The sequence below is a fragment of the Microtus oregoni genome, unplaced genomic scaffold, assembly GCF_018167655.1.
Source record: "Microtus oregoni isolate MIOR12 unplaced genomic scaffold, Mior012 000047F_ref0000412, whole genome shotgun sequence".
In the NCBI taxonomy this organism is placed as follows: domain Eukaryota; kingdom Metazoa; phylum Chordata; class Mammalia; order Rodentia; family Cricetidae; genus Microtus; species Microtus oregoni.
This window is the reverse complement of record NW_024543221.1, coordinates 7151913-7176548: the sequence shown is the minus strand read 5'-3', so window position 1 is coordinate 7176548 and position 24636 is coordinate 7151913. Positions and strand designations below refer to the sequence as shown.

The following is a 24636-nucleotide window of genomic DNA, read 5'->3' as shown; positions in this document are numbered from 1 at the left end:
CAGTGCTTCTCTGTCTAACCCCTCTGTAGAGATGATGAACTGGAGGCCTCTGTGTCCCTCCTTTCAGTGGTGAGGGGTCATATAGTATACTTCACTGCTTGGGATGAGCAGGACATTGGAGAACAGGAGAGTGGCTTTTCTGGAGCCCTAATGTGTGTGTGTATGTGTGTGTGTGTGTCCGTGTATCAGTGTATCATTTGTGTGTGTGTGTCCTTGTGTGTCTGTGCGCGTGTCCATCCGTCCTTATTTTTGCTTCTTTGTAGTAAGTCATTTCTGAGTTCAAGTTCCTGAAACTAGTGCTTGAATTTGTCACCTACTGTAAGAAGCCACAGCAAGAGCTCTCACCTGGGCTGCCGTCCTCTACCCTCCCAACATTCTCTGCTGCCCCTAGGCAGATAGGAGATGGAAAAAGATTATGTGACACTTTAGCTATAAGGTTTTTAGAAGCCATTTAAGACCTGTCAAAAATGATAGATTTAAGCAATTAATGTTTCAAGGTCCTCAAAATTATGTTCTTAGATCTACCTAACTGAAAAAATATGTTATCTTCATTAGGAAGACTACATGGAGTAAGCAACAAGACATAGTCTTTAGAAAGCAGCACATTTTACCAGTAATGAGCTGTAACCTCTGCGGGGCCAACACGTGGGAGCCATTATGAGCCAGCAGATAGACTGTCGGCACACTTCTCAAGTCAGAAGCCAGGTCTTCATTAGAGCAGCATTCTGACTCTCAGTTTACCTCGCTTGCTGGCCAAGTACTTTCCATACTTAATGAAACTAAATTTCAAGAGCAGCTACCTTAATTCTGGAGTGTGAAACGCTTCTTTTTTATTTTCAAGCATATTCTTCCTACCTTTCGATTTTTTAAGTTTAAATTTCACATAATATAAAAATAATTTATGTTCTGTAGGTATGAGATTTGCATGCTCTCTATCTAATGTGACTGGAATTTTTCTCCAGTTACAGCAGAGGGCAAGCCCATCATTCTCCAGTTTCAAAAAAGATTCCAGCTGCTTGCAAGATGAGAACCAAACAGAACATTGAATATTTTGAAAAATCTGCCCTGGGGGAAAAGGTTTCATGTTCACAAAGATATTAAATTATGTAGTTTGGCCACTCTGGGGTGTGGATATTTTGAATACTATAACTGTCATTTATTTTTTTTATCAAGTTCAAATGGAAAAATTAAAAACTTAATTTTGACACGCAGTCCTTTGGCTGCACTGACCTATGTGCTGCTGAGATTTGCGTAGCCACATTCCTCTCTAGTGGATACGTGTTAGTTCTCAAAATTCTCAGCAAATATGTCTGCAGCCAAAAATTCCTCTGTTGAGATTCCTTCCGGCCCAGATGAAACTAATAGTTCCAGGCTGTGTTGCTGTCAGTCACTGTAATCCAGGTATGGCTGCTCACTGTTTTTAATTTTCCTCTTCTGAACTTAAAGGCAGTGTTTGCCCTTTTCCCATGAGAAGTCAGTGCTAATGTGCCTGGGATTCTAGAACTGCAGATAGTTGGTCCTTTCCACATGGACACAATTAGGTTTTGTTTCATAGCTCTTGTGAATATGGGCTTGATGATGGACGTAGTACAGAAGAAGACAGCCGTGTTGGGGCATCATGGAAAAATAAGAACTTTGGAAGTTGATGCCATAGAAAGCAGCTATTTCCTGCCTAAAATACTTTTTGGTTACGTTTGACATTTTGAGGCAGAATGTGAAATTAATTAAATGAGCATTATATTTTTGCTTATTATATTCTTTTCACTCATTACAAGACTTTTAGAAACATTCAAAGTATCCTCACCAGTTACCATTCTATTCTGAACAAATTAAGGTGGATTTTCTCTTTTTCTCTTCTTCTCCTCACCCTCCCTATTTCCCTCAATTTTCAAATACAAATTGCATTCATTTGTCCCCACCATGTGTGTGTGTGCGTGTGTGTGTGTGCGTGTGTGTGTGTGTGTGTGCGTGTGTGTGTGTGTGCGTGTGTGTGTGTGTATGTGTGTGTGTGTGTGTGTGTGTGTGTGTGTGTATCAGGGTACACACGTGGAGGTCAGAAAACAGCTTGCAGGATTTGGTTCTCTCCGTCTGTCTACCTGCCATGAAGGTCTCAGATCATCAGGCTTTACTCATTGAGCCTCTCTCTATCCTTTTGGTTTTCTGGCTAGTAGCCCAGGCTGGCCGTGAATTTGTGACCTTGTTGTCTCTTCTCAGTACTGGGGTTTCAGGCACTTACCGCCATATCCCACATCATTTCATATTTTAGGTTATCTTTGTTAATACTTAAAAACAACATGATGGACAGTTCTGAGTTTATATCTCAGTTGGCTCTGTGATGGGTGATGTCTTTGTTAGGTTTTTAGTTTATGAGCCAGGTAGTAAATTACAGAGTTGGTAGGAGGAGTAATGATAAGGCAGATATGAATGTCTGAGGTATGCCTGGTATTCAGAAAGTGGTAGTTACGGGGCTTCATAAATTGCCTGCCTGCCTGCTCATTTATCTTATATTACATTTTTAGTCCTCCTTTTTATATATATATATATATATATATATATAATAACTAATTTAGTTCTCTTCTATTGGAACTTAGAAGTATAAAACTATTCAATTTATGGCTAAATTTATCAAAAAATAAAATCTTTGCTGGGCTTCTCCCAAGAGGCTTTGGAGACGTTTGCCTTTCAGCCTGATGTGTTTCAGAGTCCTCAGGACACCATCCCTTTGGGAAGACTGGACTTGTCAAAGTAGACACCGTGTCCTCAGATACAGCCTGAGAAGGAAGCAAACCACTGGGGCATAGCTGTGTGCAGCACTCATGTCTAGAGGTGTGCTGGACATAAAGGGTAGCGAAGAAAGGGGGAAGCTCCAGGACCAGCGAATGTGGACCCACCTCGTGCTTGCTTTTCTGCTCCTCTTTGAAATCCTACTGAAAAGGACACACCAAAATGGAGGGGTCACAACAGTAGTAAAGACTTGAACAACATTTGGAAATTAGTGAATAGTGATGAGGTAGGAGTTTGCAGGGTGGAAACAAAGACTGCAATTGAAGGGGAAGCTCTGGAAAGTCACAGACTCATGTGCACCAGGTATGCATGAGTCATTGAAGTAGGAACATTCTTTATCCTTAGGTGAGGAGATAACACACGCCATACTAATGAAGTGATTTAAATAGTGCTAGAAGATGACAGCGCAGGAGAAAATGCAGTGAGGGGGGTTAGGCATGCTGAGGGGAGGGGAGGGAAGGGGATGAAAGGGGATGGAAGGGGAGAGGCTGGTCATGTTTTACAAAGAGGTGGCTGCGTAGACTTACTCGCACAGTGACTTGGAAAGTAGGGATTGAGCTAAGCTTTTTGGAGTAGGGTGTTGTAGGCACCGAGATGACTAGTGAAGGCCTGGAGAATGTGGAGACATGTGAGAACCAAGGTTGTGAACATGGTGGAAAGAAGTAAGAGATAGGGCATGGCTGGAGAGAGAGCTCGTTTAGGGGACCCAGGTTCAGTTCCCAGCACTCATGTCAGGTGGCTCACAACCACCTGTAATCCCAGTTCCAGGCGTGGGGGCGGATCTGACATGGCTTCTGTGAGCGCTAGATACATGTTCACATTATCACCCCCAGGTACTATGATTAAAATAAGGAATGGAGAGCTCAAAGGTAATGAGGGGTGTGAGTAGATATGACATCTTTGGCCATTGTAGGGATGTTCTGAGAGTAAGTTTGTTGTGGAATATTATTTTAACTTCAAAGATGTGCTGCATTTATTTATGCTGCAGAATATTTAGCTGTGTAAAGATGTGTTACATTTTTTTGTACTACATTTGTTTAATATATAAGGGTGTGTGTTTAATTGTGTAAAGATGTGTTGCATCTGTTTCACCTTGCCTACCTAAGGCACCTGATTGGTCTAATAAAAAAGTTGAATGGCCAATAGCTAGGCAGGAAAGGGATAGGTGGGGCTGTCTGGCAGAGAGAAAAAGAGGAGAAAGAGAGAGCTGCCAAGAGCCAGAAGCCAGGCAGCTGTCAGCCAGACAGACATACAGACTGCAAGCAAGAAAGAAAAAGTAAAAAGCCCCAAGGCAAAACGTAGATAAGAAGAAACAGGTTAAAAAGCCCTAGCCAGAAAGAGCCTAACCTAGGCTGAACATTCAAAACTAATAAGAAGTCTCTTTGTCATGACTTGGGAGATGGTTGGTGGCCTCAAAGAAAAAGCCTGGTACCTGTGTTGGAATAAGATGGTCTACCCAAGGTTTTATCAAGGTCAAACAAGGATTTGCGTGCCGGCCTATGAGGCTCTGCCTGCTTTAATGGCGTGCTCACAGAAGGCTACTGGACTCAGTAATGCTTCTTACACGCTCCGCCTCAAAGAAGGACACACAGGAGAAAGGGAAGTGGTTCTTGTGTAGACTAGTTAGAAGAAGGTCTACACACAGTGGTTTTGGGGTCCCCATTGGCAAAGCCCGTTTGCCTTGTTAGTCTATGATGATGTCATGCGATAATGCATTGCACACAGTTCAGCTTATCTACTGTTCACTCGCTTTCTTGACTTGAGCAGACATGTTTAAACAAAGTCTTTTCTATTAATGAAACCAAAATAGATCAAAAAGAATGTGAAAGGAACAGAATCAGGATCAGAACAGAATACTTTTCAAAACTTGTAACTCCTGAGGTAAGAGGATGAGCAGTATCCCTAAGAGCAGCAGGGCCGTAGATAATAAAGATTCCTGGTCATTTAATGCTACTTACTCAGCATGAGGAGGTGAAATAGGACAGCTTTTTGAGGGTGCGTTTGAGTGCAAGGAAATGTAGACTAGAGCGGAGGTGGAGGTTCAGGAGAATACTAGGAAAGCTGCTTAACAACTGACTAATAGAAAGATCCTTAGGAAGTTTGAGATGAATGGCTGTTCTTCCATTCAGCTCTGTGGTCTGTGGTCTGGACTCCAGCACTTGGACTGGTGAATATTTTTCTGCTCTTGCTCACTATTCTGTACCTAGCACACACCGTATGCATACTAGATTCTCAGATATTTTGACTGAAATTAGCATCTTCTTTTGTAGAAAAGATACACAATAAATTAAACAGGAGCTAATGAGAAGGAAACATTGTTTTTTTCAAAAAAGACAATTTATCTTTTTTTTTTCTGTCAGTTGGAAATAGTCTTGTTTTTGTTTGTTTGTGTGTTTTGAGACAGGGACAAACTGTGTAGCTCTAGCTGTCCTGGAACTCACTCTGTAGACCAGACTGGTCATATTTCAACAGTCTTAATGTAAAACACCAAACGTTGATGTAAATAACAGTGGTGTTTTGAATGTACTGAGAAAGAGGGAAGGAGAATGGTGTGAGCGAGCTAGGATGGCAGTGTGGGAGCTTCCACTGTTAATGTTAAGTGCATTGTGGGCGTGGCAACTAGAGATCGCTGGGGTTATGGCTGGCGGAGGACCTCCATTATTACACGTCTGTGAAAGTAGTTACGAACAGTGTAGATTTATTTTGGTAAAGCAAAAATTTAATGCTACCATGTTGCATCCCTTTGTGTGTTGAGGCCATGTCTGTGGCCTGAGTATCTTCAGGGAACCCTTTGTGTGATCCTTATCCTTTTCTTTCTGCTCCCACTGCTGATTCATCTTTTGTGTTGTTCCTCACAGGCTCTTTTGTTGAATGACCGTGGCACTGTTTTGGGAGGTTCTGAGAACTTTAGGCCTAGAGGGCCGGAGTGGTCATTGTTGGTGTGCCTTTGAAGCTTACAGCAGTCCCTTCAGTCGGTGCTTCCTGTCCATCTTCTCCATCAGCTCCCTCCACCGTGATGCTCTGCCTGAGCTCATGGACCCAAGCAACCATGGGCCCCAGGAACCAGAATAAATCTTTTCTCTTTTAACTTGCTCTGGTAGGCCTATGGGATACATAAAAGTAGCCAGCACACCTCTGGATTGATGTGGTCTTTTGGCTTATCAGTACAGTAGTGAAATTGTAGCCTCGTGGCCTGGGGAATCTTTTGCAGTGAGTTGTTTTCTCTGATAAAGTCACTTATGATTCTCTTGTTGTAGCTTCCAATTAATGATAACACATTTCACAGTAATGAAGGCCACTGATGTGCCAGTGTTGTTCCTTTGAGTTATTTGGTGTATGTTGTACGTTCTGCAAGGTCCAGGACGGTTGGCTCTGTTTGCTGTTTAATGGCAGTCATAGTAGATATGATAGTGGATTCCTGCATATCTGACTGACATCGTTGTATGCCATTGAGAAGGAGAGTATTCTTGTTTAAAAGCATGGCTTTTGAGTTAGACAAAACCCATCTCTACTACTTACTAACCATTCTACTTATCTTCTCTTGGGAATCCCAATTTCCTCAGAAGGGTCATGGTTCCTCTGTGATGGAGGTTGTGGCACGGATTCAGTGAAATAAAGATGAACTACTCAGCACACAGTGGTTAGTGTGGCTCACCGTCGCTACTCTGCTCCTGTTTCTGAGTGGTGCTGTCACTATTTGCTCAGACTTTCAGAGCGTTCATATGCTTGTCAAGAGGAATGTTCCCTACTGGAAAGATTCCAAAGTGTTGATGGCTGCTGTTAGTCTATCTGCACCTCCTCCCTCCCTCCACTCTTTGCTCATAACACTTAAGGCCCTCTAACTTCAGAGACATTTTCAGTTTTCATCATCTGCTGTTTCTCATAATTTTCTTTCTGCTGTTTGAAAACATCACAATAAATTATTTAGTTTCTTTTGTTAAAGTGATGCCTGGCATTAATAAAGCATAGAGAAAACGTATACATTTCTCCCTCATTTCTCTAGGGATACCATCAGAGGTCACACAGGTTTTAGAGAAGAAGAAATATCACGAGATACGTTATTTTAAATGTTATCTGTTGTGTGACTTCTATTAGACCACGAGAACAAAGTGTTCCCACCCCATGGAGTGTGGATCACACCCAGAGAAAGCGATGAGAAGGATTTCTAGTGCTTTCCAGCAGGGTGTCCTCCGAGGGTGGGGGGTTCTGCTCACCTCACTTTCCACTGGCAGGCGGAGGACTGTGCGTCCAGTGAGGGACTGTGAGAAAACCAACCAGCCACGTGGCTGCTGTGCTTATTCCTGTGTTTTTGTTTGGCTGTACTTTGAGACGTGGGAGGTTAGTGACGTGGTCCTCACATCTCCATCCTGCTCTCCCTGAGCTCTGCTTTTACATGGGTAAGCCTTTTCTGCCCTTCAGTCGGCCACTAAAGTGCTCTTGGCTTGTATATTTTTTGAAGAATTTGGGTCAATTGTTTTGAAAACTGTCCCTTACTGTGGATTTGTAAAACGAACACTCTTAACGAGAGTAAGGTTTTGAAGTTCTGTGGAGACCCGTGGAAGGGGAGCTCTGCTCCCAGGTATGTTGGTGGGCACATGATACCAGTGTGTACCAGTACTATTGATTAATTGATTAAGATGCACAGGACTTCCCCAGTGTCAAGTTATCGTTTCTCCCTCTGTAATTCCTCTGTGATTTAAACTAACTTGTTCCTCATTAGATGCCCGCAGTCCCATCCTTTCAGCTCATTGGTGCTGTTGTATTAAGGAAGGCTCCCTTCTTTAGGTTTATTTATATTAGTTTGAACTCACAGATTCTTACTCTATTCAATAGGTTATATTTCACTACTTACATTAATTATTACTGGCATTAAATGTTTTGCTGCTTACATTAGTTCAGGTCTGGCTAGTGGGAGACCTGTAAACAGCCTCGTCCTTTTGATGATCCTCATCATTTATTCAGTCTGCATTATCCTTCTGTTATGTTAAGGTTTTCACAGTTCTTTTTGTACTGTCTAGCTTAGTCTTAGACCCAGTCTTTTTTCTAAGGACCCTGGGTCCTTTTTATGGAAAATGGTATTTTAAAACCAAGATCTGAGTGCTTTGTGTAATCATTGCTGCTAACATTTCGTTGGCTGGAGATGCCATTAAGTCTCATGTTTTTCAGGAACCAAGCTAAGAAATATATGTGTATTGTAGGTGGAGACTGCTCTTTCGTTCCTGGCCGTCCAGACTCAAAATAATCACACAGAAACTATATTAATTACAACACTGGCCAATGGCTTGTGCATATTTCTAGCTAACTCTTAGATCTTGAATTAACCCATTTCTCTGAATCTGTGTGTCACCATGAGCCTGTGACCTACTGGGTAAGGTTCTGGTGTTCTGGCATCTGTCTCCTTGGGCAGCTACATTGTGTTCCCTTGTGACTCCACCTTCTTTTCTCCTCTATCTCTGCTTGGAATTCCTGCCTTGCTCTATTCTGCCCTGTCATAGGCCAAAGCAGCTTCTTTATTAACCAGTGGTAATAAAATATATTCACAGCATACAGAGGGGACCCACATCAGTGTATGTCTACATTCTGTCCAAATTAAGATTGATATTGATTATTACAGCACTGCAGTACTCAGTCCAGATTCTGTTTGTAACTTTCTAACAGTAAAAATAAAACTCGGCTCTATAGTATTGTTTTCTATTCCTGTTAGGACTCCTGCATTGTCATTAAGTGATTTGTTTGGATTAAGGAGTTAATAAACAGTTACAGTGTTAGGTATACTCACTGCAGGGTCAGTGTTCAGTGTGAAATAGAAGAAGCAATTTTTGACAGTTGTTCTTAACCTGTAGGTCATGACCTCTTTGAAAACCTCTGCCTCCAAAAATATTTATATTACAATTCATAACAGTACCAAAATTAGTTATGAAGTAGCAATGAATGTAATTATATGGTTGGGGGTCCCCCACAATATGAGGAACTGTATTAAAGAGTTGCAGCATTAGGAAGGTTGAGAACCACTGCTTTTGACTATATGATATACAACTATATAAATATCCTTGCTTTGTACTGTTTAAAATATAAATATAATAGATTATTCAATTACTGTGAACTATTAACATCTAGTTTTTTTTTCAATAAGAAAAAGTCATAACTTAAAATAAAATTGATCAGTAAGAAAAATGGCTCCTTTGTCTGCTTTAAACCATCTTGGCTGTGGTCAGCAGCACTGAACAGATTTCAGCATTTCTAATTACAGAATTAGCTTGCAGACTTTGTCTGGCTCGTTTTTCACACCTGTCATCTGTAGCAATGTGAAATATGTTCTTCATCTGAATCCCTTCTTGTGCCTCCTGCTGCCAGACAGACAGACAGACAGACAGACAGAGCTCCCATCACTGCCCCTTGTAATTAGGCTGCTAACGCAGGAATGCTTGGGACTAACTTAGGAGCTGGTGACCAGAAAGTTCTGATAACCTTAGGATTCATTCCCAAATTACATTATTTTTTTTTTAGTATAGTATTTTTTTTTCTTTTTTTATTGAGAAAAGGAGAAAAAAAAAAAACAAGTTTCCACCTCCTCCCAGTCTCCCATTTCCCTCCCCCTCCACCCCCCTATGCCCCCTCCTCCCACCCTTCTCCCCCTCCCCCCACTCCTTTCCCCCTCCCTCTCCAGTCCAAAGAGCAGTCAGGGTTTTCTGCCCTGTGGTAAGACCTAGGACCTCCCACCTCCGTCCATATCTAGGAAGGTGAACATCCAAACTGGCTGGGCTCCCACAAAGCCATCACATTACGTAGGATCAAACCCCCGTGCCATTGTCCTTTGCGTCTCATCAGCCCTCATTGTTCGCCATGTTCAGAGAGTCCAGTTTTATCCCATGCTTTTTCAGTCACAGTCCAGCTGGTCATGGTGAGCTCTCAATAGATCAGCTCCACTGTCTCAGTGGGTGGGTGCATCCCTTGTGGTCCCGACTTCTTTGCTCATGTTCTCCCTCCTTCTGCTCCTCATTGGGACTTTGGGAGCTCAGTCCAGTGCTCCAGTGTGGGTCTCTGTCTCTATCTCCATCCATCACCAGATGAAGGTTCTATGATGATATGCAAGATATTCGTCAGTATTGCTCAAGGATAGGGTCATTTCAGGTTCCCTATTCTCAACTGCCCAAGGAACTAACTGGGGACCTCAGCTTGGGCACCTGGGAGCCCCTCTAGGGTCAGGTCTCTTGCCAACCCTAAAGTGGTTCCCTTAACTAAGAATTGTGGTTCCGTGCTCCCCTGTCCAACCTTCCTTTATCCCAATCCTCCTGCTTTCCCAAGGCCCGACCACCTTCCCTTCTAACTTTTCTCTCCCCATCTCCCCTTACCCCCAACCCACCCCACCCCAAGATCCCAATTTTCTCCCCGGCAATTTTGTCTACTTCCCTTAGCCAAGAGGATAACTATATGTTTTTCCTTGGGTTCCCCTTCTTACTTAGCTTCTTTAGATTCACCTATTGTAGACTCCGTGACCCTTATTTATGGCTAGAAACCAATTATGAGTGAGTACATCCCATGTTCATCTTTTTGGGTCTGGGATACCTCACTCAGGATAGTGTTTTCTATTTCCATCCATTTGCATGCAAAATTCGAGAAGTCATTGTTTTTTACCGCTGAGTAGTACTCTAATGTGTAGATATTCCATACTTTCTTCATCCATTCTTCCATTGAAGGGCATCTAGGTTGTTTCCAGGTTCTGGCTATTACAAATAATACTGCTATGAACATAGTTGAACAAATGCTTTTGTCATATGATAGGGCATCTCTTGGGTATATTCCCAAGAGTGGTATTGCTGAGTCCAGGGGTAGGTTGATCCCGAATTTCCTAAGAAACCGAAACACTGACTTCCATAGTGGTTGCACAAGATTGCATTCCCACCAGCAATGGATGAGGGTACCCCTTCCTCCACAACCTCTCCAGCAAAGGTTATCGTTGGTGTTTTTGACTTTAGCCATTCTGACAGGTGTAAGATGATATCTCAAAGTTGTTTTGATTTGCATTTCCCTGATTGCTAAGGAAGTTGAGCATGACCTTAAGTGTCTTTTGGCCATTTGAACTTCTTCTGTTGAGAATTCTCTGTTCAGATCAGTGCCCCATTTTTTAATTGGGTTAATTAGCATTTTAAAGTCTAGTTTCTTGAGTTCTCTATATATTTTGGAGATCAGACCTTTGTCAGTTGAGGGGTTGGTGAAGATCTTCTCCCAGTCAGTAGGTTGCCTTTGTGTCTTAGTGACAGTGTCCTTTGCTTTGCAGAAGCTTCTCAGTTTTAGTAGGTCCCATTTATTCAATGTTGCTCTTAATGTCTGTGCTTCTGGGGTTATACATAGGAAGCGATCTCCTGTGCCCATCTGTTGTAGGGTATTTCCCACTTTCTCTTCTATCCTTTTCAGTGTGTTCGGGCTGATATTGAGGTCTTTAATCCATTTGGACTTGAGTTTTGTGCACGGTGAAAGATGTGGGTCTATTTTCATTCTTCTACAGGTTGACATCCAGTTGTGCCAGCACCATTTGTTGAAGATGCTTTCTTTCTTCCATTGTATACTTTTAGCTCCTTTATCAAAAATAAGGTGTTCATTGGTTTGTGGGTTAAAATCCGGGTCTTCTATACGATTCCATTGGTCGACTTCTCTGTTTTTATGCCAGTACCACACTGTTTTCATTACTGTAGCTCTGTAATAGAGTTTGAAGTCAGGGATGGTAATGCCTCCAGACGATCCTTTATTGTATAGGATTGTTTTGGCTATCCTGGGTTTTTTGTTTTTCCATATAAAGTTGATTATTGTCCTCTCCAGATCTGTGAAGAATTTTGATGGGATCTTGATGGGGATTGCATTGAATCTATAAATTGCCTTACGTAGAATTGCCATTTTTACTATGTTGATCCTCCCAATCCAAGAGCAAGGTAGATCCATCCATTTTTTTGGTATCCTCTTCAATTTCTTTCTTCAATGCCTTAAAGTTCTTGTCAAATAGATCTTTCACTTCCTTGGTTAGATTTACCCCAAGATATTTAATGCTGTTTGTGACTATCGTGAATGGTGAAGCTTCTCTGATTTCCCTCTCTGCTTCCCTATCCTTTGTGTATAAGAGGGCGACTGATTTTTTGGAGTTGATCTTGTATCCTGCCACATTACTAAAGCTGTTTATCAGCTGTAAAAGTTCTTTGGTGGAGTTTTGGGGGTCGCTTAAGTACACTATCATATCATCTGCGAATAACGAAAGTTTAACTTCTTCCTTTCCAATTCGAATCCCCTTGATCCCATTATGTTGTCTTATTGCTATTGCTAGAACTTCAAGTACTATATTGAAGAGGTATGGAGAGAGTGGACATCCTTGTCGTGTTCCTGAGTTAAGCGGGATGGCTTTGAGTTTCTCTCCGTTTAATTTGATGTTAGCTGTCGACTTGCTGTATATAGATTTTATTATATTTATGTATGACCCTTGTATCCCTAATCTCTCCAAGACTTTTAACATAAATGGATGTTGAATTTTGTCGAATGCTTTTTCAGCATCTAATGAGATGATCATATGGTTATTTTCTTTCAGTTTATTTATATGCTGGATTACATTGATAGATTTTCGTATGTTGAACCAGCCCTGCATCTCAGGAATGAAGCCTACTTGATCATAATGGATAATTTTCCTAATGTGTTCTTGGATTCGGTTTGCCAGTATTTTGTTGAGGATTTTTGCGTCGATGTTCATGAGTGAGATTGGCCTGTAATTCTCTTTCCTGGTTGAGTCTTTGTGTGGTTTTGGTATCAGAGTAACTGTAGCTTCATAAAAGGAATTAGGTAATGACCCTTCTGTTTCTATATTGTGGAATACATTAAGGAGTATGGGTATTAGCTCTTCTTGGAAGTTCTGGTAGAATTCCGCATTGAAACCATCTGGTCCTGGGATTTTTTTGGTAGGGAGGTTTTTGATAACAGCTTCTAATTCTTCGCGACCAACAGGTCTGTTTAGATTGTTCACCTGGTCCTGGTGTAACTTTGGTATATGGTATTTATCTAAAAAAGTGTCCATTTCTTTTACATTTTCCAGTTTTGTGTTATACAGGCTTTTGTAATATGATCTGATGATTCTCTGAATTTCCTCTGTGTCTGTGGTTATGTCCCCCTTTTCATTTCTGATCTTATTAATTTGCGTATTCTCTCTCTGCCGTTTGATTAGTTTGGATAGGGGTTTATCAATCTTGTTGATTTTCTCCAGGAACCAGCTTTTTGTTTCATTGATTCTTTGGATTGTTTTCTGTGTTTCTATTTTGTTGATTTCAGCCCTCAGTTTGATTATTTCCAATCTTCTACTCCTCCTAGGTGAGTCTGCTTCTTTTTTTTCTAGAGCTTTCAGGTGGGCTGTTAAGTCTTCAATATGTGCTTTCTCTGTTTTCTTTAAGTGGGCACTTAGTGCGATGAACTTTCCTCTTAGCACTGCTTTCATAGTGTCCCATAAGTTCGAGTATGTTGTTTCTTTATTTTCATTGAATTCAAGGAAGACTTTAATTTCTTTCTTTATTTCTTCCTTAATCCAGGTATGGTTCAGAAGTTGACTGTTCAGTTTCCATGAGTTTGTAGGCTTTCTGGGGGTAGCATTGTTGTTGAATTCTAACTTAAATCCATGGTGATCTGATAAGACACAGGTGGTTACTAATATTTTTTTGTAACTGTGTAAGTTAGCTTTGTTACCGAGTATGTGGTCAATTTTCGAGAAGGTTCCATGAGCTGCAGAGAAGAAGGTATATTCTTTCCTCTTCGGGTGGAATAATCTATAGATGTCTGTTAAGTCCATTTGCTTCATTACCTCCATTAATTCTCTAATTTCTCTGTTAGGTTTCTGTTTGATTGACCTGTCCATTGGTGAGAGAGGAGTGTTGAAGTCTCCTACTATTAGTGTGTGTGGTTTGATGGCTGCCTTGAGTTTTAGTAATGTTTCTTTTACATACGTGGGCGCTTTTATATTAGGGGCATAGATATTCAGGATTGAGACGTCATCCTGATGAATTGTTCCTGTTATGAGTATAAAATGTCCCTCTCCATCTCTTCTGATTGATTTAAGTTTGAAGTCAACTTTGTTAGAAATTAGTATGGCCACACCTGCTTGTTTCTTAGGTCCATTTGCTTGATAAGCCTTTTCCCAGCCCTTTACTCTGAGTAGGTGCCTGTCTTTGTGGTTGAGGTGTGTTTCTTGTAAACAGCAGAATGTTGGATCCTGTTTTCGTATCCAATCCCTTAGCCTGTGCCTTTTTATAGGTGAGTTGAGCCCATTGACATTAAGTGATATTAATGACCAGTGGTTGTTAACTCTGGTCACTTTTTTAGTAGTAGGGTTTGTGTGTTTCCCTTCTTTGAGTTGCGCTGGTGAAAGGTCTCTAGATGACTGAGTTATTGTGGGCATTGTTGGACTCCTTGGTTAGTGATTTTCCTTCTATAATTTTCTGTAAGGCTGGATTTGTGGCTACGTATTGTTTGAATTTGTTTTTATCCTGGAAAATTTTGTTTTCTCCATTTATAGTGAACGAAAGCTTGGCTGGATATAGTAGTCTGGGCTTGCATCCATGATCTCTTAGTTTTTGCAGTACATCTATCCAGGACCTTCTGGCTTTCATGGTTTCCATAGAGAAGTCAGGTGTAAGTCTGATAGGTTTACCTTTATAAGTAACTTGGCCTTTTTCCTTTGCGGCTCTTAATATTCTTTCTTTATTCTGTATATTTTGTGTTTTGATTATTATATGGCGAGGGGATGTTTTTTTTTGATCCAGCCTATTTGGTGTTCTGTATGCTTCTTGAACCTTCATAGGTACCTCTTTCTTCAGGTTGGGAAAGTTTTCTTCTATAATTTTATTAAGTATATTTTCTGTACCGTTGAGCTGCACTTCTCCTTCTTCTACTCCAATTATTCTTAGGTTTGGTCTTTTTATTGTGTCCCAAATTTCCTGAATGTTTTGTGATGAGAATTTGTTGGTTTTGCTGTTTTCTTTGATCAGTGTGTTTATTTTTTCTATGGTATCTTCAGTGTCTGATATTCTCTCTTCTATCTCTTGTAATCTGTTGTTAGTACTTGTTTCTGTCATTCCTGTTCGTTTACCCAGATTTTCCATCTCCATTCTTCCCTCGGTTTGTGCTTTCTTCATTGCTTCCATTTCATTCTTCATGTCTTGAACCGCTTCCCTAACCTGTTTGATTGCTTTTTCTTGTTTCTCTTGGTTTTCTTGCGTGTCTTTGAGCGATTTATTCATTTCCTCTACCTTTTTGTTTGTAATCTCTAATTGTTTATGGCAGTTTTTCACCTCCTGTTTAAGGTCCTCTATTATTTTCATATAGTTCACTTTTGAGTCGATTTCTTCTATTTCTTCAGGAGTATGGTGTACAATTCTTCTTATTTCGGGATCCCTGGTTTCTGGTGGTGTCATGTTGCCTTTCAGATTGTTGGAGGAATTCTTGTATTGGCGCCTTCCCATCTCTTCCTTCAAATGGAGCCAGGAGAGGCCTGGTCTCTTGGTCCAGTCTTTGCTATGATTTACTCTCAGGGTATATCTCTTCAGTGTAGAAGCAGGAACCGTTCCCGTCCAGCTGGGATTCCTCAGCAACCGTCCTGATGTGATTCCTCAGCAACTAAACAGGGCCGCCGGTAGCCCAATGATCCAGGGCCAACAGGATGAATGGAGCAAGGGGGGGGGGGGTATCCAGGAGCGCGCAGGAAGCCTGGCGCGGGAGCTGAAGGTGCCCGGCTCCATTACAGGGGACCCTGAGGCCTGCCTGGCAGGCAGGCACTCACCGCTCTGGGTGGGTCGCCTTAGTTTAGGAGCTTAAGACTGTAGTTGAGCACTGGTCCTAGCATACAGCAGGGCAGGGTTGGGGAGGGGTGCTGGGGGTGCTGGGTCGTGCGAAAGAAAGACAGCCCTGCAGAAGGAGCTGGGGGAGGGGGTTTGTGCTCTCTTCCGGGACAGTCCGCCCCTGGATAGCACACACTCACCCGTCCTGATGGGATTCCTCAGCAACTCCCCAAATTACATTATTAACTCTGTGTGTAGTCTTGGGAAAAACAGTAGGCTTTCTTTCCCCTGGGCCCGCCACGGTTATACAGTGACAGTTTAGGACAGCCACTAGAAGTTTTTCTCTGTGATGTAATTAAAACTACACCCTAGTTCCATAACCTCGTCCTTTATTCTTAGGAACATGCTTCAAAAGGGGTCTCTACTTGTTTTACTCTTTTGTTTATTTGCCTCAGCTGTGTTAATTGTAGCTGTGGCATCTCGTACCAGTTTCTAACATGAGTCTCTCACACTTCCAGGCAAATAGGGAAGACATAGCTTCATGCTCAGCGTAGCTTTTCCACAGGGCAACTGGGAATTGCTTTTGTTACAAGAACTTTTTCTTCACTGTGGATTTTCTAACCAGAGGGACATATTTATTTTAGGCTTTCTCTTCATACTTATGAGGGAATGGGTCTTTTAAAACCGAACAGAAAGATCAAAACCGTCAAAGCACTCTAATCTTAAAGGCATTTTTTTTTTGTTTAAAGAAAAACTAAAATGGCAATTTATATGAATAGTCTTTTGTTCTAGAGTAAACTTGAGATCCACATTCTATATATTCAAGCCTTTCAAATGTAGACATTTAGAGCTAATTATGTTCTATGAGGCAAGGCACTATTGTCATACTGTGCGTCCCTGCTCCGTTTTGGTTTATTTCTACAAACACAAACTTTTAAAATATTGACCCCTTATTACTGATTTGCACACACACACGCACACACACACACACACACAAATTGCTGTCACAGCCTGACCTCTTGGCTGTAGTCCCAAATACATCTTTGCATTTTTAGCCAGTTATGATTTTGTTTTCATTTTCAGTTTTCAGTCATGGCCCCTGTTGGGTTTTAGGATGGTGCTGTATCTTTTTAGGATTACACATCAACCCCAGGGATACAACCCAGAAGAGGAATGGGAAAGGAAACCCCATCCTGCCAGGGGTCACTGAGGTTCAGTGTTGACAGTGGAACTGTCTTTGTCAGGTAAAGTGAAAACCAGTGTTTTCCCCAGTTCTAATAACAAGTGCAGTAGAATATTTATTTAAAAAGAATATTTAAAAATAAATAATACACTTTATATTTAATCAAATTATGGAAGGCCAGTTTGAGTTAGGAAGCATCACTAGGTACAGAGCCATAGGCGTCACCTGGCAACGGAAGAGGCCATGTTCCTTTTTCACAGTGTATCCCTGGGCAGAACAGTGTTTGTTCGACATGTCGTGGATGCTCAGCAAGGATGTGTGCAAAGAATGAATGAATCTCAGGAGCTTCTGCCTGACCTTTCTTTTATTTTTTAAATTGAAAAGAGAGTCTTCTTTCATACTTTTCGTTTTACAGATGAAGAGCCTTCATCTGGAGATGAAATGGCTGAGACAGAAGCAGAGCCCCAAAGTATTTTATGCTTATTTATCACTCGCTCTGTCTTTAAAAGGAGTTTTATTTTCAAGCTGTGAGATAGTTGAAACCAAGGCAAACATAATAATGTAAAATTTTATATGTACTGCTACAGCGGCTCGGCCATTTATAGTGTGATCTGCATATTTTTCGTCTGTAAACAGGCAGTTGGAGTTCTCATGAGGTACTTACATAGTTGCTTTCTTGGGCTAATTTCCTTTTATGTTGTTATTACTGTTGTTGTTTAACTTGTCGGTGACTTCCCTACTGAGGGCTGCCATCATTGCACTTATGGAACAGTATAGTATCATGACTTGAGTGTGAAGGGCGTCAGAAGCTGCTTGGCTGAAGCAATTTATTATTTACAAGAAGTTCACCTCCAAGCAGTTAAGCAACTTGTCAGAGCCACATCAGTAGTTGGTGACAGAGCTGGAAGTAGAGCCTGGCTTTTATGGTCTTCTGTCCAGCACATCTTGGTTGTGAATAATTTACCTCCAGCTGGCAGATAATAAAAGAAGTCAGAGTTTGGGTACAGAGCGATCGAGGCAGCGACGTATGATAAAATACAGGGAGTCGGGGGCAGGCTTGCAGATCAGTTTCACTGCTTTTCTCTCCTCCCAGTGCTAGCTCCCTGCCTGTTGAAGTGGGCTTTAGCGAGAAGATGACCTAAAGAGATGAGGACTCTAGGCAGCCAGGGCTGGAGCACACACTTGAGGGAGCTGAGCTGCTCGCAGGGCAGGGCTATGGAGAGAATAGTGATGTTGTGTCTGCCCCATGTGGTCATTTTACAGGGACCACAAACACTGGTTAGCGCTGCTGGTGCCGATCAAAGGCATATCCAGGAGAGAAATAAAAGCCCAGCTGTAGAGTATGACTTCATGAAAAGGACAGCAAAGCCTGGTATATGTGGGTCTACATGTGTGTTTAAAGGTGATATTTGTATTGATTGAATGATCCCAGAAGAGTCTACATGTGTGTTTAAAGGTGATGTTTGTATTGATTGAATGATCCCAGAGGAGTCAAAGCAGTTACATATTGATATTTCATGAATTGGCATTTGGGAGATAATTACTTTTCGTTTGATAATTATATTGTTTAATGTGTTACATATTACTTTTATTAAAATGAAATAAAATGAAAATCCATTAATAGAATTTTAGACTTAAGATCTTTTTAATTTGTAGTTTTTATAGTAGGGTCTCCCTCTGTGACCCAGGTTCGCTTTCTTTGCTTAAAAGCTGAAAAGCTTAAAACAGCAGTGGCAGATTTCCTATGGAAAGTGACTTATTAAATTTGTTTTGTCCTCTGAAGTCACTGTCACTTCACACTGGTGTCCTTCTGGAAGCAGATTTTCAGATGTGTTCTGGGGCGGTTTGAAAGAAAATGGTCCCCAAAGGAAGCGGCACTATTAGGAGGTGTGGCCTTGTTAGAGTTAGTGTGTTACTGTGGGGGGTGGGCTTTGAGGTCTCTTGCTCAAGCTTCCCCCACTGTGGCAGTCAGTCAACTTCCTGTTGCCTGTAAGATGTAGGACTCTCAAATATTCCAGCACCACATCTGCCTGCATGCTGTCATATTCCCTGCCATGATGATAATGGACTGAACCTCTGAATGTAAGAGAGCCTTCCCAATTCAGTGTTTTCATTGTAAGAGTTGCTGTGCCATGGTGTCTCTTCATAGCAACCCTAACTACCACACGCTCTCTTGAGTCAAGAGGTTTAGGCAGTTTGGATGCTCACCTTACTAGACCTGGACGGAGGTGGGTGGTCCTTGGACTTCCCACAGAACAGGGAACCCTGATTGCTCTTTGGGCTGATGAGGGAGGGGGACTTGATCGGAGGAGGGGGAGGGAAATGGGAGGCGGTGGCGGGGAGGAGGCAGAAATCTTTAATAAATAAATAAATTAAAAAAAAGAGGTTTCAAATACCTGTACTTTTGATTCATTTACTTTTAAAATGTGTTTCACATTACTTGGGAAATCTCCTATTTAGTGGTAAATGTATTAAAGTTAGTTTAGTCACTAAATTTTTTATGGGATATTGTTTCCATATAAAATCAAGGCTAATTAATTCTCATAATCTCTGATTAACTTAATACTGGAACTATCCTTCTGCTAGAAATAGATTACTATTGTATTTTCTGAGTCTGGAGTCTCTTGAGCCTTTAGTAACTTAATAAATACTCCTGTAATTTTCCAGCACTGGAAATTCTTGGCCTTAAGACGTTGCTTGTTTAATTTAAATCATAGATACTAATAAAAGAAAAACTATTTTGGGGTGTAAATATTTACTGAGAGTGTGTTAGTCACAGGTTTCACATAGCACCAACAAAGCTGTTCTTTGTAGAAAAATTCAAAACTAGGCACTTTAAAAACTGAGGAAAACACAAGTGATAATTTGTGTTGGGGTGAGAAAACAGAATACTATTTCTTTCCTGGTTAAGGCATGTGTTTTTTAAATTAACTCCTCTTATAAGCTATTTCCATTGTAATAGCATCAAATTAATATTTATAGTTTGTAACCAGGTGCTGCAATTAAACACTACATTAAAATTTTATGATGATTATTTTATATGTATATGATGTGTACGTGAGAGGGATGCATAGGCCCTGTTGAACAGGTGGAGGTCAGAGGGCAACTTCGATGGAATCCTTTCTCTCCTTCTACCTTTACATGGTCCCTAGTTCAACCTAGGTCACTAGACTTATGCACCAGGCATTTTTACATAGTGAACCATGCATCTAAACAAGGGGGCCTTCCACTCTAAGAAGCGAGCAAAGCTTGTAGAAACCCACAAGGAGTGTCAGATCTAAAAGCTCAGAATGTGGTGGGTAGTTGGTTCAAGCTATAAAGAACAAACAAGGGAATAGTTATAAAGAAGGTGAGAGGGGGCCAGGTGGTGGTGGCACACTCCTTTAATCCCAGCACTTGGGAGGCAGAGGCAGGCGGATCTCTGTGAGTTTGAGGCCAGCCTGATTTACAGAGTGAGTTCCAGGATAGCCAGAGCTGTTACATGAGAAACCCTGTCTCAGAAAGAAAGAGAAAAAAAAAAAAGACTCTACAACAAACAAACAAGAGAGAGGGTAGGGGGTCTTATGCACTGCTTAGTCTTTTGTAGCTTTAATGAGTTCACTAAAATTTGCTTTCATGAAGAATTCTGAGCACCTCTTCCCCTATTGCTGCTATTAGATTTTAATCAAATATTAGGTTATTCTGGTTGAGCCCTGCTGTGACATTGGCGAGAAGAGCACAGAAGACGGAAATGCCTGGCTCGCAATGCAGCGGGGCTGCTGGATAGCTTAGCTTGTCGGGCCTTAAGTCACAGAGACTTTAAAAATATTCTCACTTAAGGCTGTATGTACAGTTGCATGTTTTCTGCATATACCATGAATGTGCTATGAAGTATTTTTACTATTTTCCCCTTTTCCTTTTGTGATGGAAGCTTAAAGAGCAAGTGAAAGTGGTTGATGTCTTTCTGGGCAAATATTAATTTAATTAGAAATAGTACCAGCAAACATTTATTAGAGGCCTGTTCAAAGCATGCACGACTTTCGCTTTTGACCTGCTTTCGTTGCTTTGTTGGAGGTCTTGTTGTGTACCCTAGATTGGCTTTTTTTTTTTTTAATAAAGGATATCCAGGTTTAATGGGATTCCTGTGCAGTTTATTTTTTTTAAAGATTTATTTATTATGTATACAACATTCTGCCTTGTTGTATGCCCACACGCCTGCAGTGGTGCACACCTTTAATTCCAGCACACAGGAGGCAGACAGATCTCTGCTCTAAGACAGCCAGGGCCGTACAGTGAAACCCTGTCTCATATAGATAGATAGATAGATAGATAGATAGATAGATAGATAGATATAACATGTATCCTTGTATATATGTTTTGTAACTTTAGGTTTAGTCATGGAGTAAGCACCGCTGGCAGTGGTTTTCTAGGTGAAAGGACTGAAAGGTGCATGAAGTCTGATTGTAGTTATCATCTCCCTTTAGAGAGGCCTCCTAGCTGTGCTTTCAGGCACAAATACATTTCCTCACTTTGCTGATTGGAACAGAGTTTTGTTATGCATAAGCGATTTCGAGCCTATTATTAACTTTGTAAGTTGTTTATTCTCATCTGGCACGTTAGTTACCTACCTTGTTACCTGCTTCTAATCAGCGGTTTTTTGATACTTAGGCTGGCTCCAGCTGCTCACTCAGTGGCTACAGAAGACGAGTGACTGAGGGTTTGCTGAGAGGAGCTGTGCTCTGGGGTTGGCATTAAGGTGAATCATGTGACCCTCCCAGCCAAGGTGTCCATCCATGTGGAAGGTAGGAGTTGATCACTTGCCACATTGTAGGGAAACATTTTTATAAACATAAACCATTATAAAAAAAAAACATGTTACATGTTGTATAATTTCACTTACTTTTGAGAACAACTTTCAAATGTCTTTTTTAACTCTTTAAATACAGGGTCCACTGTGTATCCCTGGCTGGAGTGGAGCTCATTTACGTAGACCAGGCTGCCCTTGAACTCACAGAGATCCGCCTGCCTCTACCTCCTGAGTGCTGTGATTAAAGGCGTGTGCCACCATCACCTGGCTATTCCTAGCCTCTTAAACAGATCTCTGAGGCAGCATCTATGATCTTAATTTATAGGAAATCAGGGTCTACTTTTTAGTGTTAATGGTGTGATTTTGTGTGTAAAGAGGTTAGGTGTACATCCTTGCTTTGGGCACATAAGTGAAGGGAATACATTAATTGATGACGTGTTGAAATACTGAGCGGAGGGCTGTGTCCGCCACCCGGCTAGCTTTACCCGAAATAATTACACGGAAACTGTATTCTTTTAAACACTGCCTGACCCATTAGTTTCAGTTTCTTATTGGCTAGCTTTTACATATTGATCTAACCCATTTCTATTAATCTGTGTAGCCCACGAGCTGGCTTACCAGGAATGATCTTAACCTGCGTCTGTCTGGAGTGGGAGAATCATGGCGAGTCCCTGACTCAGCTTCTTTCTCCCAGCATTCCGTTCTGTTTACTCCGCCTACCTAAGGGTTGGCCTATCAAATGGGTCTAGGCAGTTTCTTTATTAATAAGTAATCACTCCCACATCATTTCCCCTTTTTCTGTTTAAACAAAAAAGAAAGGCTTTAACTTTAACATAGTAAAATTACATATAGCAAAACAGTTATCAAGCAAGAATTACAGTTACAATATTTATATCTATTTTATCTTTTATCATAACTAAGGAAAACTATAACTATCTATTCATTCTTTAACTCCATCAAAGACTCCAGAAGGATATAATACTACCTAAGTAAACAAGAAATAAGAAAACTCTAGAAATGACAGAGACATCTTGCTGCCTGGACAGTCACCCAAAGTTCTTTTGTATGGTTGGGGCATCCATCTTCAGCCTTCAGGCCCATAGTATCCAGCAGACATTTTCATGAAGCAGGAAATTTTAAAGACAGTTCAGTCACTATCTGCTGTGTCCTGCGGAATGTCTCGCAGACTCTTTCATGAGTCATGAACCCCAAAAGACCGTCTCACCTTTAGGCAAGTTCAGCAGTCCTCTCTCTGAGGGTTCTCTGTGTCCATTTTATGCAACAGTCCAGGCAAGAGCAGTTTCTTGCCCAAATGGCTATCCAACTCCATAAGGATCCTCTTCGATGCCCATCTTCCTCTCGAAGTAGATTGGTGCCACCAGGAGCAGATATGTCTCATTGTCATGAAAAGTCCTAAGTTATTAAAACATTAAATGCCATATTCTGCAGTCTTTGAAAGATATGAAGAATGTCTATCTAACTGAAATGTATCTCTATATATCTAGAAAATCTAACTAACATGACTACAAGCTTGACTATTATTGATGATTAACCATTAACCTATATTTCTTAATTATACATTACATTTTTAAATGAACTACACAATCACAATACCTTAATCAAGATCAGAAATACATATACATATAACAAAATTGACTGTAAAATCCACACCAATGCAAATTACTCATACCTATATCATTTCCCCCTTTAAATGTAAAAGAACATTTACAAACAATATTTTGGGAACATGGGCGCAGTTTTTTGTCTCCAAACTGCTTCCTGCTGAATGGGGGCGCTGTTAATCAGATCATTTAGGGTGTAACCTGTGTGCCAGGTTTATCTCAGTTGCCAGTTGAGTGAAGTAATTTTTTGAGGGTGTTCACAGGAACTTTTCGGGAGGTCGTGGTCTATCATACCATATTGGGATAGATGCAATCCATAGGGTCTGGTCCTCTGTGAAAACAAAAGAAGACCCTTTCCAAAGCATCATATCCTTAGACCCAAATTTTGAAGTCATACCCTCATGATATCCGTTTTGGTTCCACTTGGCAGCCCATAGAATGAACTGTCTCTCTGTACTTAGCTCCTTCACAGTCAAAAAAATTTTAAAGAAAACACAATGTACATAATCCAGACTCTCTGTGAATTTTTTATTTTTACGTGGCTTATTTTTTTTTATTTCTTTTAATCTCTTAACTATCTGTACTCTGTCTCTTTAAAGACTTTACCTTTTTTTTTTAAACCATTAACTTTATTTTTTATATTGTTTTTTTTGTCTCTCAAGTCTATGTGCATTCATCCAACAGTGTGGTCTTTTATGTCTGAATCTGTTTTATTGTGAATCTGTAACATTTTTTTACTATCCAGGAGCATTTTTTAAAATGTTAAGCAGTTTTTAAAAACTTAAGTTGCACCATGTACAGGTAATACGGTACCGCCTGTGTCCTGCCCAGTTGAAACCTTAACTGCGCTGTTTTTATGGTAATTACGGTAGTTCCTGCCTGAGACCAGCACAGTTCAGCATGGCAGAACTGAGCCAAGCCACTCCTGTCTCAGAGCCATTTGGTGTCCCTGAGCCACACACAGTTCTAGGCACACAGCAGTCCACATTGCCATCAAGCAAGCCGTAGAGCTTTATTCCAAATGTTCCATTTAAAAGCTTTGTCTCCCACAGGAGCCAGACAGAGATCGCAATGGCGGCACAGCCCAGAAAGCCGGCATGTTAAAACAGCCAGTTTTTTCCTGCTGCTGAGTCAGGACAATTTATTTGCAGCCCGCCCGCAACCCATAAACAGCAAGAAGCTGTCTTAAATTCTCTCTCTCTCCTTTTTAAGCCCTCTTGGGTTTTACGTGGAGTTCATTAGCACGTTGGGTGCCACTCTGTTGAAATACTGAGCGGAGGGCTGTGTCCGCCACCCGGCTAGCTTTACCCGAAATAATTACACGGAAACTGTATTCTTTTAAACACTGCCTGACCCATTAGTTTCAGTTTCTTATTGGCTAGCTTTTACATATTGATCTAACCCATTTCTATTAATCTGTGTAGCCCACGAGCTGGCTTACCAGGAATGATCTTAACCTGCGTC

At 41.1% G+C, this 24636-nt stretch overlaps 1 protein-coding gene across 4 annotated transcripts in view; it reads left to right on the top strand.

The window, feature by feature from the left end:
- The window catches only part of Disp1 (dispatched RND transporter family member 1), a 158083-nt gene that overhangs the window by 39366 nt on the left and 94081 nt on the right, over nt 1-24636 (top strand). For 2 of the 4 annotated variants that reach the window (XM_041635509.1, XM_041635506.1), the window contains exon 3: nt 21412-21545. The exons of the other annotated variants lie outside the window; for them this stretch is intronic. The gene's annotated coding sequence lies outside the window, so the exon portion shown is untranslated. The remainder of the gene's footprint in view (nt 1-21411; nt 21546-24636) is intronic. 4 annotated transcript variants of the gene reach the window in all.